Genomic DNA, 18305 nt, shown 5'->3' with positions numbered 1-18305 from the left:
CTGTAATTTGTCTATATTTCCTAAAGCTGTTTTGAATTTTGGGTAATTTTGTGTTTGCTTCGAAGTAAATCGATAGCACTGCACAACAATCTTTTTGAAAAGTTTTAGCTGATTATGAGAGGTACCTGGTGGATATGCACAAAAATAGTTTTGGTTTTGCTTCATCACGTGGGAACTCTCAGAAATAGACAGTTAACTGTTTACCAGCAATAACGTATTTAATTGCGTTTATGTTTCTAATACGCTACTAAGTTCAACATAATTAAAAGTGTTTTGCTCCTGATTTTCGCTTCGTATTCAATGACCGGTGCATCACATTGCAGTGTCCAACAGTAGTCAGCAAGCATTGACGGATTCCAACTGCCCTGATATCGTTTTTCTATTGTAGCAATGTCCTGGTGAAACTGAAGATTTCGATGAAACGGAGGCCCTGTATGGCCAAGCGTGTTAAGGCTTGCGACTCGTAATCTGTGGGTCGCGGGTTCGCATCCCCGTCGCGCCAAACATGTTCGCCCTTTCAGCCGTGGGGACGTTATAAGGTGACCATCAATCCCACTATTCGTTGGTAAAAGAGTAGCCCAAGAGTTGGCTGTAGGTGGTGATGACTAGCTGCCTTCCCTCTAGTCTTACACTGCTAAATTAAGGACGGCTAGCACAGATAGCCCTCGAGAAGTTTTGTGCGAAATTCAAAAAACAAAAACAAAAAAAACGATGAAACGGTACATGATGGGCAAATTTGGATGTGATTTTCGTGATCAGCAGCCAAAAAACTATAAGAAACACCCAACAGTGTTCAAGAAGCAAAAACTTTGTTGTGCAGTGTAGTCGGTTACTAATTATCCTTTCTAATATTTTTCCTATGTAGCTGGTTAGACTAATCGGGCGGTAATTATTTGGTTTATTTGCTGGCTTTCCTTCTTTCTGGAACATTAAAATTACTGCTTTCTTCCAAGAAACAGGGATATATACAGCTGAAAATGATAAGTTAAATAAGGCTGTTAAGTATTCATATAATTTGTGAGTGCCATTTTTAGGAGAATGGTTTGTATTCCATCTTCTCCAGATGCTTTGTTTTTTTGATGTTTATTGATACTTCTGTTACTGTTATTTCTTTTATCATTTGATGAATACTCCAGTCTATTGTTTTATCTACTATTACTGATGTGTTTATTGTGAATCTTGGCATGGATATGGTTTTGATCTGTTCAACATGAGTTTATTGACTTTATTATAGAAGTATCTCTTCATGTCTGGTTTATGGTGTGTTTTGAACGTTTTTTTCAGGTGGTCTTCAAATATATCTGCTTTTTCTAGGTTAGTGTAAGCTGTTTTGCCATCTGATTCAAGCGGTGGGTACTCTTTGTTGGTTTTTCCTGTGTTGGTATATCTTTTCAAATATGTCCAGAATTGTTTTGGATCTGTTTTATGATTTAATTGTGAGCAGAAGGTGTCCTAACTCACAAATACACTTGAGGATTAGAAATCTGGTTTGAATTTTACGCAAAGCTACACGAGGGCTTTCTGCGCTAGCCATCCCTAATTTTGCAGTGTAAGACAAGAGGAAAGGCAGTTAGTTATTACCACCCATTGCTAACTCTTGAGCTACTCTTTTATCAACGAATAGTGGGATTGACCATCACATTATAACGCCCCCCACGGCTGTAAGGGCGAGCTTGTTTGGTGTGACGGGGATTCGAATCCGCTACCCTCGGATTACGAGTCGAGTGCCTTAACCCTCTGGCTATACTGGGCCGGTAGCAATCTGTTTATTAGCTGCTATCTATTTTTTATTGTTAGTAGTTTTACGTTTCCCTGGCTGTTATGATTGGCTTATATGCATTTCAAAATATTAGCTTGATCATTTGTTGAGAAACATTCGTAATAGCATACGGCTTCTAATAGGAAGAATGTTATATACGTGTCACGTGAGATCTTACCAATGCAACAAGGATAGTAGTGTACATAAACTAGATCATCGACTAATTGCAATATAACATATTCATGCATTAATACTATATATTGCTGTAAATCAGTAATAGTTGGCTCTGAAGGAAAACCTCAATTATTCAATATTAGTGCCTCTGGATACTGCAGTGCTACCCTCTTAAAGTTAACATACTTCGAAATATTACAACAGATGTATACATATCACTGGCTAGGTGTGGGAGAATACTTGTCTGTTCCAGCGCATTTTCCATGTACTACCAATTTAACTTTATACATATAATAATATTTTTCCCCGATTTACTATTATATTAAGCATTTTGATTATTTGTATTACTCTCATTTAAGTATGTGATAGTCTTATCCTGTGTTATCGAGGAGGGGGCGAAGGCAGGTTATCTTAACTTTTAAATACTGGAAATCGAATGAGAAATGTTACAGCTCATTTTACCAACACCCGGAGTTCGATTTCTCGTGGTGGACCACAGTACAGGTAGCCCGATGTATCATTTTGTACCAAAAATAAAGCAACAATATTTTACACTAAAGTAATCAAAGAGATTACTTACCCTAACCCCACCTTAAAATTGTGGATTTTTGGTTTCAATGTGCGCCTGAAATTTCGGTCATAATCCAATCCCTTTTACACAATTATTATCGATAAACGTACAAAAATGTTTCAAAGTTATCCATAATTAAGATATGAATACGGATCAGATTTGGAGTGGACCATGGAGACACTGTATCTCTTGTAAAAAAAAATCACTTAAATCGGGTTATTATCTTTCGAGCACTGACATTTAATACCCTAGCCAATCTCCTTCCGGAGGTTGAGGGTGAGTAAAAAGCACTAAGCCAAGGGTTGGCCAGGCCTAAGGTTCTTCGGGAATACTTAATTGTAATAGGCTTGTTATCTTTGTCAACATGTGTCCAAGAAAACTTAGTCCTCAAATGTTTACGGAAAAGTAAGTTAATTGCTGTTATTATAACAGTAATTAAGCACATTTATTTCTAGTAAAATTGTAATTTCATTCAAATAAGGGATAACAATAGATTTGTTAAAATCCTATGGACAATGATATTGTCATTACAATAATGGTTATATAAAATATTGTTCATTTACACACAGAGACGAATACGGTCCTTGCAGTACATTTTGTTGTAAGTTTATGTTCAACTGTTCTTATTTATGAGTTTTTACTGTTGAGATTATGTAAAGATAACCCTAATGGATGAAAACATTTTCCTTTCTGTTCTCGACCGATGTAAATACAAACCCCGTGCCGTGCCATTAACAAATGTTTCAGTGTATGTTATCTTACTAACGTATATTAATGATATTAGATTGAATTATAATGAAACATGAGTTTTCTGTAATAAAAATGAAAACGTAATCACATTTCCGTCAGTTTTACAATTCTTACTCACTACAGTAGGAATTGTAAAATGTATTCTGGCTTTGGAGATGTTTACGATAGTAGGATCTACACAGAGCGAAGGACATACCGTCTGCCAGACTTAATCTTCCTTCGCCTGTCTAAGGTGTTCCCACTATATAACTTGTACCTTGGTGTTATGTTAATCATTTCCCGCTATTTCTTTACTTTTTGATTTTAAAAAATTGTTCCTTATAAAAAAATTTTATCATCTGTTATTTATTCTGTTTAATTTTGAATATGTTAGTCTTACTTTATTGTACCTGGTGAAGCAATGGATGGATTTATATTCTTAAAAACGCCCTAAAAAATAATTACTTTCGGATACAAACTTAAAAAAATACCATCCATAAGTTCAAACGATTCAGAACCACACTCGCGTATTATTGCCTGTTCGTAACCCCCCTAGTGGCACAGCTGTATGTCTACGGACTCCACCGCTCAAAATCAGGTTTTGATACCCGTGGTGGTCAGAGTACAGATATCCTATTGTGTAGGTTTGTGCTTAATTCCAAACAGAAGCAAAAAAGTGTTCTTAAACCGTATGTTGATTTAAGAGTAAATTATTTTGTAATATCTCACCATATGTTCACTCGAAACTTCAAAGTAAAAATGAATACATTGAGTTAGGTCACAGTGTTGTACATTGAGTTAGGTCACAGTGTTGTACATTGAGTTAGATCACAGTGTTGTACATTGAGTTAGATCACAGTGTTGTACATTGAGTTAGGTCACAGTGTTGTACATTGAGTTAGGTCACAGTGTTGTATCTTTGTTGCCAACCTTTACGACAGAGTACAAAGTTCATATTTTATTGTCTAACGGTTTATATCATTTGACGGAGTCGTTTTTGATTATTAGTTAAATATAATACAAAAATACGGTATAGTTTATTGTATAGGGTTATTTATTTATTTGTTTGTAATGCATAAGTTCGTCGACAGACGTATCATAAACAGAATTTAACTGTCATTTATTTGTCAAATTTACTCTCCTATACACACCATAAACTCAACAAAAATGTATAGCACTGAAGTGACTATCGGACTGTCTGTCTGATCTTCTGGCTACTTAAATACTACAGCGTGGCTTGTAAGTCCCTACCCATCCATATATCTTATGTATCTAGTGTATCTGTGTGCTGTCCCTCATTCTCGCTGCATAATATTATGCGACGCCATGTTCTGTGAGACATTTTCCTCAACAATACAGGTGTTATTGTTCCAAATGCCGCGGTAACAGTTGCCTTCAACACATCATTAGTATTATAACGTTGTTTATAATAACATATGGATGGGTAGGGATTTACGGGCCACCGTGTATGCTCCCGTGTATGTTAGACCTGCCTCTCTCTTCAAGCTTTCTTCATATATTATTCCTTTTCAACATCTGAAATATCTTAATGTTATACGTTGTAATTATGACACGTTAAAAGTCCTTGTAACAAACAAAACAAAAATTATAAACATAGTATAAGACGCTACGATGTAAAGACTGTTTCGCAAAAAAATAAAAAATCTGTAAAATATGACACAATCATAAGATATTTAAAACATATCTATCAAACACATGTTTTTATCGACTGTGATGGTAAAATAAATAACTTGTTTTAATTTCTTTCTCTGGTAATTCTGAAAAATATTGTATGCAAAACGTTCTCGCTTGCTCCACGCTCGGCATAGCTACGTGGTTAAGGCACTTGACTCGTGATCTGAAGGTCACTGGTTCGAATCGCTGTTACATCAAACATGCTTGCCCTTTCAACCGTGGGGACGTTATAATGTGACGCTCAATCTTATTATTCATTGGTAAAAGGGTATCCCAAGGGGTAGCGGTGAGTGGTGATGACTATGTGCCTTCCCTCTAGTCTTACACTGCAAAATTAGGGACGGCTAGCGCAGATAGCCCTCGTGTAGCTTTTCGCGAAATACAAAACAAACAAACTCTCTGATCCTTCATTAATTTGGTAGAATGGTTGCATGCTTTATGGTATTTTTGTTCGAATCATCTACACGAAACTATAGAGAATTAACGCTATTTCCAATATTGAATTCAGTTGTTACGTTTGTAAAACAAATTTTGAAAAAGTGATAACGCATAAAAGCACTACTTTTCAATTAAACTTCTATCTTCAATAATCGGTGCTAATGTTTGTTTGTTCTGGAATTTCGCACAAAGCTACTCGAGGGCTATCTGTGCTAGCCGTCCCTAATTTAGCAGTGTAAGACTAGAGAGAAGGCAGCTAGTCATCACCACCCACTCTTGGGCTACTCTTTTACCAACGAATAGTGGGATTGACCGTAACATTATAACGCCCCCACGGCTGGGAGGGCGAGCATGTTTTGGCGCGACTCGGGCGCGAACCCGCGACCCTCAGATTACGAAGTGCACGCCTTAACGCGCTAGGCCATGCCCGGTGCTAATGACATTTGTTCTTTTTTAGAATGTTCGGTTAAATAGTTATTAGACACAAATAAATGTTCGATAATTTGCATTATTTTCGTTTGTGATTTCCGACGCCGTGTTAATGAATTTATTGTACACGCGTTCCTCATACTGTTATTTATCAAAATCAAACCCAAGCAAACAAGTCTTTATATTTTAGCTAGCTACGCAAATAAGATAAACTTTTATTTGCAGATTTTAGTAACTTACTTTATTATTATTAAAATGTTCCTTTCTCTAATATAAAGTGATATTAATGTTCTTTCAACCATGAAATAAGTTGTTAGTAAGTCTACTTTCGTTATTGAACTAATTTAAATTTTGTTGTATTATATCTATAAATAGCTTGACGTTGTTGTTGTTGTTTTGTATTAAGCACAAAGCTACACAATGGGCTATCTGTGCTCTGCCCACCACGAGTACCGAAACCCGGTTTTTAGCGATGTAAGTCCGCAGACATACCGCTGAGCCACTGGGGGGCAAATAGATTGAAAAGCAATGTCTTGGTTCATTCATTATTTGTAAGAAAAATATTTAGGCATACATTTATTGTTTGTTCCAACTGACTAAAAAATCGGCTGTCCTTCACACATTACGAAAGTTAATTATAGTAATACATATAAGTTGAAAACAAATCGTCAATCACTTCTAGAAATGGCATTGAAGAGAGACAAATGTATTTAAAAAGGACAAAATATGAAAGGGTGGTAGATTACACGAAGAAATAAATCTTGGATTCAATCAGCTCTATTAAAGCTATATTGTAAAATCAGGCACACGAAAACGTTAAATTGGACTCATTAGGCACTAAAGTAAGTGTACAAAAATGGCGTATAAATGAAATGAATTTTAAGACAATGATTTAAAAACTAAATTTTGAAGAATAGAGGTATTTAATAAATGTCTTGTGTACTGGAATGTATATATTCGTTCATTGCTAACGTCAGGGGGTAGCTTAACAACGAATACACCTAGGATTTACGCAGATAATACGCGATCAAGTACTAACCAATCGAAACGTGCTTTCTGCTGGGGTTCTAAAGGAATGTATAGCGGTATCCATGGCAGTTTAACTGTGTTGTTCGAAACATTGTTGGACAAGTGTGCTATGGCTACAGGTAGCCCGATAACATCCATTTTGAAGAAACGCCTGCTTTGTGAGTAAACTGAAATTCCTCACTGCTGGAACTGTTATTTCGCAGACAAAAATAGTGAACAAAAGAGTTATTAAGATTCATTATCATTATAAAGACTAAAACTCACCCGTAATGAGTTCTACTGACAATCTTGCTCGGAGAAGACCTTTAAGTAGCAGGAGTGCATGGGACAATGGAGATGGAGACATGGAAAGTCTGGGTCCTTATGACAGTGAGGTCAAGGAAGCGGGTTTTATTCCCGATAAGGATAGAGGAGGATGTTGGCATTGCTTAAAGCAGTGTATAGGAGGTAAATCCTATAAAATTTATTCAAAATACGAATGGAATTACCGTGTAATACTTAAAACGCAAAATAATATTAAAGGATTTTATTTGTAGGGTAATCAACTTGAAGTTTCAGAGAAATCCCAGTGTCATACATTGCTGGTTTAAGATTTTCACGAGTTTTAGCTATTTACCTAGACGAAATTAATGTAAATAAAACATTATAACCAAACTTTTAAAGCAACAACGTTGTTATCGTTGGTGTAGTATAATGTTTTGAGTTTTTTAAAGTTTGATTTTTCTGTGTATAGCGTAGAATGTGTGATTCTATCAAGAGATGTGGAATCTGTGGTCAGCTTTCTGCATAGTTTGTATTTAATGGGCAGTCTTCTTGAGAGTCCTAAGAGCAAACGTTTTGGTAATGTTTGATATATGATGATAATATAATATTTCCAGGTATATGTGATATGTTATCTGATTGTATAATCATTATAGCTAGTGTGTGATAGGGGACTTAAAGTGATTTTTAATTAATATGTGGTGTATATTGTAGATGGAGTCTCATCGGGTATGTATGCATGTAATTTGAAGGCAGTATTTCTAGTTAAAATGCTATGGGTTTAAAGTTAATTTTCTTTGTGATGTACGAATTAGGAAGCAGAGGCGATATTTTAGATAATGTCGATGCGTAAGGCAACAATAATAATTTTGGATACTTTATAATGTAGGATCTAAAGGTAACTTTTATGGATATCGGGCGAATAAAATGTAATGTGATCAATAGTTGATCTTCTTCAGTGATATATACTGCATAATGTATAATATGGGTTTATAGAAATGTAATTTTTGTATATTGGATACGTCATGCAAAGGTAATCTTCTCAGAGACCGTGTAATGTGAAACCTAAAAGCATTGATTTTGGAGATGTATTATACGAGTTCTATAGCATATTCTTCTGGTAATGTGTGATTTAGGGATTAAGTGATATATATAGATATTGGGTAATGGATTAAGTGTTGTGTAAGGGTAATATTTCTACATAAAACATGATATGAAAGTGTTTTCTTTGTGTATAATGTAAAAAATGAGAACTTATGTGACCTCCTTGAATATGGTGTAAGAGTTACCTTTCTCTGTGATGTGTGTTCTGAAGGCAAACTGATTATCGTCTGTCATCAGTATGGAAATTAAACAAAGCATTTATACACTGTTATAAACTTTACGTATGTTTAGCGATTAATGCTATACTTAACTGTGTTTACACATCGTTAAAGGCTTTTATGTATAGTGATAAATGGGATATTTAACATGACTGTGTTTACATGTTAGGATATTTATATATTTAGAAAAGGATTTCTTCTTACAGCATCTGTTTGGAAACTCAAATTTACTTATTGAACTATTTTCGTGAAAGGAGAGAGCCTTGTCTTGATAGTTAAAATACTTGTACATTTAAAACTTTTATCGCCATTGGAACAGATTTAGAGTGAAATGTTTGCTAAAAAATATTGTATCATCAGTTTGAATCACTCGAAATGCTCAACTTTTGTTTCTAAAATAAGCATCTCCTACTCAACAAATATATGTTTTATTCTAGGTGAATCATTTAAGTTTTCCTTTTATATTTCCTTTATATTTATACAAAATCTTGTCGGATCTAAATCAATTCCGCTAGACACGGAAAGAGCGAAACCGAATAAAGTACGTGATTATTGGTCGTACAAGAATTGTTCTAGGTCGAGTGCTCACGCGCATAATGTGAGGTCACTCGTGTGAAAAGTTACAGATTCAAATTCAGTTTGATCAAATGAGTAGAGATACAAACTATTAGTTAGATCAAGAATAGTACGGACACAATCGGTTCGGTAAATTAGGACAAATCTATCAGGTCTGTTAGGTAAATACAGTCCCACTTAGCCACGTGTTTCTAGTAATTATGAAATATTCAAACTGGTAATTCTGTCATGTAAAGGAAGTTATAGGCTGTAAGGTAAATAAACGAAATACTGAACGTTTTACGTGAATTTTTTCGGCTAATCAAACGAATATAGGCACAGACGGATTGGCTTCATGAAAATACACACCAACTAGTTGGTGATTGTGTAAATATATGTATATAAACACGCACAAAGTTTAGTCAATTATGTAGATATGCATGTTTAATTGGTCATGTAAGTACATAAGTTTGGTTGATCATATGAACACATACACAAAAGTTTAGTTGTTCACACGAATACACACACAAAATGTTTAGTCTGTCATGTAAATACACACATTTGGTTGATCATGTGAACAAACACAATGTTTAGTTGGTTTTGTTAATACACACGTTTGATTTGTCGTGTAAATACAAGTTTGGTAGATGATGTGAATACAAATTCGACTGATCATGTGAATGTTCTTATGTATATGTTAATGATATGATTACGCTCACTGTTTACCGTAGCTTAACAAACTTTTGTACATTGTATAAAATAATCAAAGAACAATATTTTGAAACGTTTATGTGTATAAAAAAAACAAATTATTTCTATTGACAATAAAACAAAGTTAACTTAATAAGTCTGTAATTTTTTGTAGCTCTTCCAGAGATCTGTAGATTTTAAACTTGTTCACATATATAACTTTTTAGAACGTGCGGAACGTCACTTTGTTATTAACAGAAACAATGTTAGTTGCCATGGAAACAGTTCGTTGCGTGGCAGCACTACTAAATTAAAGTGTGTGTATCGACCTTTGCAGCTACTGTGATTTCGCATCCGAACTATACTTTGTGCACGTATGTATGTTCTGTGCCTGACTGCAGTAACACTCTTCAAAATTCGTATAACGTGTACGAATTTCATCTATAGTTCCTAACATAATTATTCGAATTGGATAAAATCATTATTAAATGGAAACAAGCTTGAAACTTGTGTAGAAACGTAAAATCGCTTAAAATAAACCGAGTGCAAAAGCATACATTAATTGGAAATATAAATGTTCTATTTTTTTAACGTTCGCTGCGAATGTTAATATATTAAAGAACATTAAAAAGTAGTTCGATATTACAGAAGAAAAAAAGTCATTGGGTTTGTAAACAAAGTGTTGAAATAAAAATATTAGTAGAAAGAAATTCTGTTTGTTTTCTTGAATATAAAATGTATTGGAGTTAGGAAGTCCAAACCACATGCACTTTAGCTAGGCAGTTTTAGAAAACAAACAACACAATCACATTGACTATGTTAAACCTAAATAGCGTCATCATGAATCGTTTATTTATTTGTTTTATAGTATAGGAAAAAATACAAATATAGCTTCAAATAAATCTATATCATTATTTCCTTGTCGGGACTCAAATCGTAATCTGAGGGTCGCGGGTACGAATCCCCGTCACACCAAACATACTCGCCTTTTCAGCCGTTGGGACGTTATAATGTGACGGTCAATCCCACTATTTGTTGGTAAAAGAGTAGCCTACGAGTTGACGGTAGGTAGTGAAGACTAGCTGCCTTCCCTCGAGTCTTACCCTGTTAAATTAGGGGCGGCTATCACAGATAGCCCTCGAGTAGCTTTATGTCAAATACAAATTAAACCAAACCAATTTTCGTGTAAAAGTCTAATCATGTAGGCTCGGCATGGCCAGGTGGGTAAGGCACTCGACTCGTAATATGAGGGTCGCGGGTTCGCATCCCCATCGCTCCAAACATGCTCGCCCTCCCAGCCGTGGGGGCGTTAAAATGTGACGGTCAATTCCACTATTCGTTGATAAAAGAGTAGCCCAAGAGTTGGCGGTGGGTGGTGATGATTAGCTGCCTTCCTTCTAGTTTTACACTGCTAAATTAGGGATGGCTAGCGGAGGTAGCCCTCGTGTAGCTTTGCGCGAAATTCAAAACAAACCAAACCAAACTAATCATGTATACTTTACACTGACACTGCTCATTTATATAACCTATAGATAGCACCTTCGATTTCATAGCAAGTTCAGTTATTCCATCATCTAAAACTTGTCAGAGTTAAATGTTATTTGTCTTAATGGTATGCAGCAGTGTAAGGTTTTGTAGTTTGTTGTATCTTGGGATTTATTATTGTTTGTTTGTTGTAGGTCTGGGTGTGGGCGTATAAGGTTTTTACTGTTTTTGGAGTAAATTTGTTGATGTTGATGAAATGTTGTTTTATTTTGTTTATTTCATCGTTAATTTTATTGGTTGAACAAAGTTTTGTGGCTTTGTTTATTTGGTTTCTTAATATGCTGAGTTTTTGTTTTGTTTCATGTGCTGAGTTCCATATGTTCCCAATATCAGCGAAAAAATAACCAACGTTTGGAAAAAAAAAATACAAAACACAACATTCCAGTAAACACCAAATTTATTCAAAAACCAGGTACAAAAGGAAAGCCCATTCTATCTAAAAACTACACTGACAAGCACAACACCAAAATAATTTATAAAATACAATGCAACAACTGCCACGACTTCTTTATTGGAGAAACAAGCAGAAAAATGGAAACTAGATTCAAAGAACAAAAAAAAACAAAACACATCCACATGTTTTTGAATACTGCAAATCAAATAAACATAACATGACCATAGAAAACATTCAGATACTAAGTAGGGAAACAAATATAAAGAAACGTAAAATCAAAGAAGCCCTACTAAAACCACAACTAAAACCAAAATCAAACCAATATAAAGGAACACCTTTATATCTATACTAATTAACAACCTAACATCTAACTGCAACGCCATCTACAATACCGTTCCCGTTTATACTGTCGTCCCTAAGACATGTGCCCTGCAACGGTCAACTGCAAATTCTCTCTTAGTTAACCTGAAGATGACCTAGGAAGGTCGAAACGTTGTTTTCTCCTTATCAATAAAAGTGTTAATAACCATACCAGCCGTTATGAGATATATTTTTATTTCAAGTGGGTTTCTCGTCATCAAGAGCTATTTGTCTTTTTTTTTTTTTAGTTGTCCACCAGTTCTAGCATGGATAACGTAGACTGGTTTACTAGAAACTGTTGCATTTAATACAATATAGTTTACTTCAACAATATGATAATTTATTATATATATATTTTTAAATTCACTGAATATTTCACTGACATAATTAAAAAAGAGTATTAGAACATCGTTGGAACGTAGTTTAGTTAGAAGGTATTTAAGAAAGTGACCCAAAGTGTAAATATTCAGTTAAACGTTTGTTTTAACAGAGTAAGAATCCTAAACTTAAAAAATAAAAGGGATATCATATATTTTTAAAGATAATAGGTTCACTATAGTTGTATGTGTGTGATTAGTGTAACATTTGAATAAATAAAGATAAAGTGATAATTATGACTATCGTATTACATTAGACCACAGGTTTAGTGTACCCGTGTAGTGAAAGTATACAATTAATAAAATGTGAAAAACAAGGAAGCCAGTCATATATATGTATCTTAAAACTTTTTTAATTTGTCTCTTGTTCAGTAACCCCCTCAAAAAGGGTATATTTTTATAACATATAATTTATTTACAATCAAAATACAAATTTCAAAACTAACATTGCTCAAAGACGTTATTTTTCACAAAATATAAAGCAGTTTTTTGTTGTAGGTTTTTGGAGCACACGTCAGATGGCCAAGGGAAAGGAAAATGAAGACAGGGAATGGTACGTGAGGACCACACTGAGGGAACTACTAATCTACATTATTTTTATCGTCATATTTTGCATTTGTAAGTTTTCTTCCCCATTGTTTGAATTTTTTTTAATTTTTAGCACTAATATCACGTTAATTATAATGAAACTATGAGCTTGATATTTTCATTTCGGCCAATTTTGTCATGCACGCGAGATATCAGGAAAATGTTCGTGAGATGCCAGTTATTACTGTTTTATTATTTTCCTTTGATTCTGTTAAAATTTATTTTAAATTATGCTAACGTGTTTTAATTTAAGCAGTAAACTATATATGAAATTTAGAAATACATTATATAATGTAACTTCATCGTTTGTTAGTAAATTAAGTTTCGTAAAATTATACAGTAAATATACTATCTAGCTACTGTGCACGATTCTGTGCGCTGGACAAACACAAGCAGTTCATTGTGTAACTCTGACAAACACAAGCAGTTCATTGTGTAACTCTGTGTTAAAACAAACTTCTTGCTTTTCAACGCAATGGTTGGCTCACTATCAATACGTCTTTGGAACTCTGGTTTCTTCTTATATAAATGAACGTACGTGAATGAAATTATCTTGTGATATTTAGATTTACTTTAAGATATCAGGCAAGTGGTAACACTGTCGATGTCTCAGATTGTCTATCAAAATGATATTTTAATATATTCTGGATAGGTCATCAGAATTTGACAATACTATACAGTATTTCCTTTTATAACTATCAATGTAAAGACTAAGCCATACTTTATTGGAATGTTTGTAAACATCATACCAAAAAGTTTGAATTTCTTGTTCTTCCCTATTCTGCTTTTTTTTCTTTACACGATAACTCAAAACCCAAAACAATGGTGTCAACCAGATTCACTTATGTGACATAGTTTTAAATGGAATAGTAGTTTAAAATGATCATAATTCTTGTCTAAACAATGTTATCAATAATTTTTGTAGTTAGCTTTCTTACAGAAATTGGATGTTACTCCAAAAAACTTAAGTACAGGGTGAAACAGGAATCACCAGCCAATAATAGATTATCACAGTTGGAACTTTATTGTGTTTATAACATATTTATATAGATACGACTTTCCTTTGTCTACTGAAACATTTCATTAAAAATAAGCAAAGAAATACAGAAAAAAGTTAAAAAAGGAGGTACACGTATGGATGGCTAATATTAATTAGTCTTTCAAAAACTGTACAAAGAAGCTAGTAGGGAAGCTATTTGCATCATCCCTACAAAATAGTATAGACAAGAATCAACATATAGTAATATATATATAAAATTATTCAATCACAACTGAGTTTAAATTTATCCAGTTTTCATTTGTTAACATTCTTCTACACCGTACGCCTGTGATATTACGTAGCGATGACGCAAACTTCGTCACTACTTTATTGTTTTCATTGTTGTAAATGAGTGATATTTGCCATCCATAATTTAGTTCCTTTTTGAAGAGATTTTTTCTTTACTTTTTAAAGATATTAGTGACTTTTTTTTCTTCCTTTTCACGTTATCGTAACTTCTATTTACAAACTGTTAGATTACTACATCGACAGTAAATTCATCAATTGGAAATATTTAATTTAAAGGACTAATAGCAGCACATATATTTATCATTCCACCTTCAGTACTTCATTGTCTACAGAATTAACAATAATATAAATCAATGCGGTGAAGAATGTTTACTGGTGTTCTTATCCCTTCAATGGGGGACCCGGCATGGCCAGATGGGTTAAGGCGTTCGACTCGTAATTTGAGGGTCACGGGTTTGACTCCCGGTCGCATCAAACATGCTCGCCCTCCCAGCCGTGGGGGCGTTATAATGTGACGGTCAATCCCACTATTCGTTGGTAAAAGAGTAGCCAAATATTGGCGTTGGGTAGTGATAACTAGCTGCCTTCCCTCTAGTCTTACAGTGTTAAATTAGGGACGGCTAGCACATATAGCCCTCGAGTAGCTTTGTGCGAAATTCAAAAAAACAAACAAACCCTTCAGTGGGAAAAGTTCTAAAGAAGGCTGAGTAAGATGTATTAGAAGGACTTGGAACCTCACCAAGTTGTTACAGTCCGTGTCGTCACTCATCCAGTTGTGATCTATCTGTAAAATGCATGTTTAGTCATCGTAAAGCTTCTATAAATGGAATTTCCACCACAATTTCAGTTGTTATTTGTCCCAGTCGTCCATATTATCTATGTATTGACTGAAACGTATCTTTGGTAATGCGTAAGGTGGACATAATGTGGTAGTTATGTAGGGTTCTTTTTCTTGATAAAAACACAGAAATTTTAATATTATAGTATGCCATGCTCAGATGTAATAAGTTTAATATTAATGTCTTATGACAAGTATAATTAATTATTCTAATTTACTTCATGCTGATTCTTAAGTGCGTATATCTTTTGCTGGTTTATTTGTTTTAATGTAGAGCTACACATTGGGCTATGTGCAACACGATTCTCGAATTTTAGTGTTGTTAAGGATGTAAAGTGACCTCTGACCCATCAGGGAACGTGTGAAATTGTGATATTACGATGTAACTTACTTTTTTCACTACATTGATTTGTGTCTTTCGAATCTCAGGTGAAGAATAAAACCTGTAATTTTTTTCATCGAATGAGTTTCCTTCACTGTTTTACATTATCTGTTTTATATATCAAAACTTCTACGTTTGACATCACGTGTGTAATTTATATTTTACTTCAACAACTCAGTTTGGTTTATTTGTTGAAGTTCATACACAACTATTCGAGATCTACCGCTCCCAAGTGGCGTAGTGATATGTCTGCAGACTTATAACGCTAGAAACTAGGTTTCGATACTTGTGGTGGGCAGAGCACAGATAGATACTGCGCAACTTTGTGCTTATCCACAAACAAACAAATCGAGATTTGCATGCACTAGTCGTTTATGATTTTCAAGCAGTAAACTAAAAGAAAGATAACTAGACAATACTACCCACTGCTAACTCATGGACTACTCTTTACCAGAATAGAGTGATTGACTAACACATTAGATAGCTACAATGGCTGAAAAGGCTTGAAGAAATGTTTTTTAGTTGCACAACCCGCATATTTCGAGTCAAGTACTTTAACCACCAGACTATGCTACGCTCTTTAAAAATGAAATTACTATTTGTCCATGTGATTTTTTAATAGGTAAGTTATGCAACGTGATTTAATATCAAGATATTTCTTGATGATATAAAGTGTTCTGATAAACTCTGTGAAATCTAGTGGCCGAGACACCAAATGTTGAATATATAAAAAAGCCACTACAACAGAAAACTATTTAAGCTTCTGATTTGTTATTTCAATGTTGGCAGTTTAACATCTTCAGTAGTTTGTTTGTCTTGTCGTTAAACGTAAATATTCTTAATGGGCTAGCTGGTCTGTACCAATCGTAGGTTGAACTCCGAATCTGACGTCACAAGCTGTCAAGCTCACTGCTCTGCGAAAAGAAGATATTTTCATTGTTGTGCTTTTTACAAAATTCCGTGTTAAAGTGAATTAATTACATTCCCAATTAATATTAAAAATATCAAAAAAATATGTGTTTAATTTTGGACATCAAGAGGTACATCCGAAATTATATGAAACAACAAAACTACCATTTTGGATTCCTAAGAACTGAAGTTTTGAGTAATACCTGCTTTGTACTTGTATCTATGATAGAGTTACTAAGGGTACTTGCTTTAAAACTAAACTTTAAAACTACTAACCTTAGGGAAGACAACAATTAACTCTCCATTATGTACACTGAAATACTGACTGTCACTCTTACATCTCATATTGTAATATTGCACGGATAAGAACCTTATTCGCCTTTTCCGAAGTGTAGAACTCTATCACAAGATCAAACCATTCCTCCATATTTGTTCTTTACAAGTTCTATTGTGTGAACAATGTCAGAACGAAATGAAATAGAGTATTATAGATTAACATATTACTTCTGGGCTTACAAGCATACTTTAACTATCTTTTATTAAATTATAGTATTTTAGATTGTTATGAAATGAACGACTTTTCCAAACTAATGAAACATGATTGCAAATACTTAAAAATCAAACTTTTCATAAGACATTAGAATGAATATATATGCAAAAACGGCTTGTTTGGGTTGAGAAAATATTTTACATAGAAGAGCGAACAACGTTTCGACCTTCTTCGGTCATCGTCAGGTTCACAAAGGTAAAATATTTTCTCAACCCAAACGAGCCGTTTTTGCATATATATTTCTCTACAAGTGGGTTTTCTCGACATCACTGATTAGAATGAATACCTTTTAAGACTCCATTCTTTATCTGGTTCCCTATAGATTTTCAAGAACTTGAATAATGTATAATAATAATAATATTTTAACCTCATTATGTTTGCCATAATCATTGCCGAGGACTCATTCTGCTTTATCTTTAGCTCATTAGGCTGAATGGGACACAACAAACTAAATAATGAATGTGGTGTTGAAACATACAATAGGTTTAATACTAATTCCTTACGACAAATATGATTAAGCGTTTTTGATTACTCGGGATATGTTCAGTAGAATTTGTAAGTCAGTCAGTAGTCTAGAATACATTATAATGATATTGTATAAAAACTGAAACATTTGCAGATTACTAGGTAGCATGGTACCGAACATGGTCATTTGCTTTCAGGAATTATTTTATAAGTATTGTTTTTAGCGGTATTGTATTTGTAAGTACAACAGATAATCGAAGAATTTCTAAAACTGTTAATTCATTGTACTTTCTTTCATTATTATATCATGTAATTTTTCAAACTACTATTTTGATAACAGTATTACTACGTTAGAAGACAAATTCAAATATTGTTCTTTAATAGTTAACCATAGGATTCAGTAAAACTCGTTTAATAGAAACCTGTTTTTTTATCTCTTGTGCCCCCTAGTGGCTCAGCGGTAAGTCTGAAGGCTCACACCGTTAAACATCGGGTTTCGATGCTAGTGCTTGGTACAGCACAACTAGCTAATTCGTTGTGTATCTTTGTGGTTAAAAAAATCAAACAAACAATTTCTTGCATTCAGTCGTCAAAAGTGAAATTTGAGTTTTACGTTTGTTGCATTATACAAGTTTCAACTGTTTCATTGTTTTATCATATTAAAATATTATAAATATATTTTAAACAATTTCAGTACTTTATGCAATGGAAAAAGGAAATATAATTAATACATTATTTCATTCTTTAAGATTCAAATTTACTTGTCATTTGTAAGGACTATAACATGCATACTTACACTCCCCCCGCTAGTACAGCGGTAAGTCTACATTAGGCGTTCGATTCCACTGGGTGGGCTCTACAGATAGCCTGATGTGGCTTCGCTATAGAAAGAACATACACGCGCATATTTACAATTTTTCGTTAATTATGTCCAAAACTTTTATCTTTCACTCTTCT

At 34.0% G+C, this 18305-nt stretch overlaps 1 pseudogene across 1 annotated transcript in view; it reads left to right on the top strand.

Annotated features, from left to right (window-relative positions):
* Window positions 1-6893: 6893 nt before the first annotated feature.
* LOC143234246 (polycystin-2-like protein 1) overlaps window positions 6894-18305 on the top strand; it is a 59503-nt pseudogene continuing 48091 nt past the window's right edge. The window contains exons 1-2 of the transcript XR_013018539.1: window positions 6894-7271; window positions 12827-12946. The product of XR_013018539.1 is annotated as a polycystin-2-like protein 1 (transcript). The remainder of the gene's footprint in view (window positions 7272-12826; window positions 12947-18305) is intronic.

The sequence above is a fragment of the Tachypleus tridentatus genome, chromosome 12, assembly GCF_004210375.1.
Source record: "Tachypleus tridentatus isolate NWPU-2018 chromosome 12, ASM421037v1, whole genome shotgun sequence".
In the NCBI taxonomy this organism is placed as follows: domain Eukaryota; kingdom Metazoa; phylum Arthropoda; class Merostomata; order Xiphosura; family Limulidae; genus Tachypleus; species Tachypleus tridentatus.
This window is presented reverse-complemented; position numbering and strand designations above follow the sequence as displayed.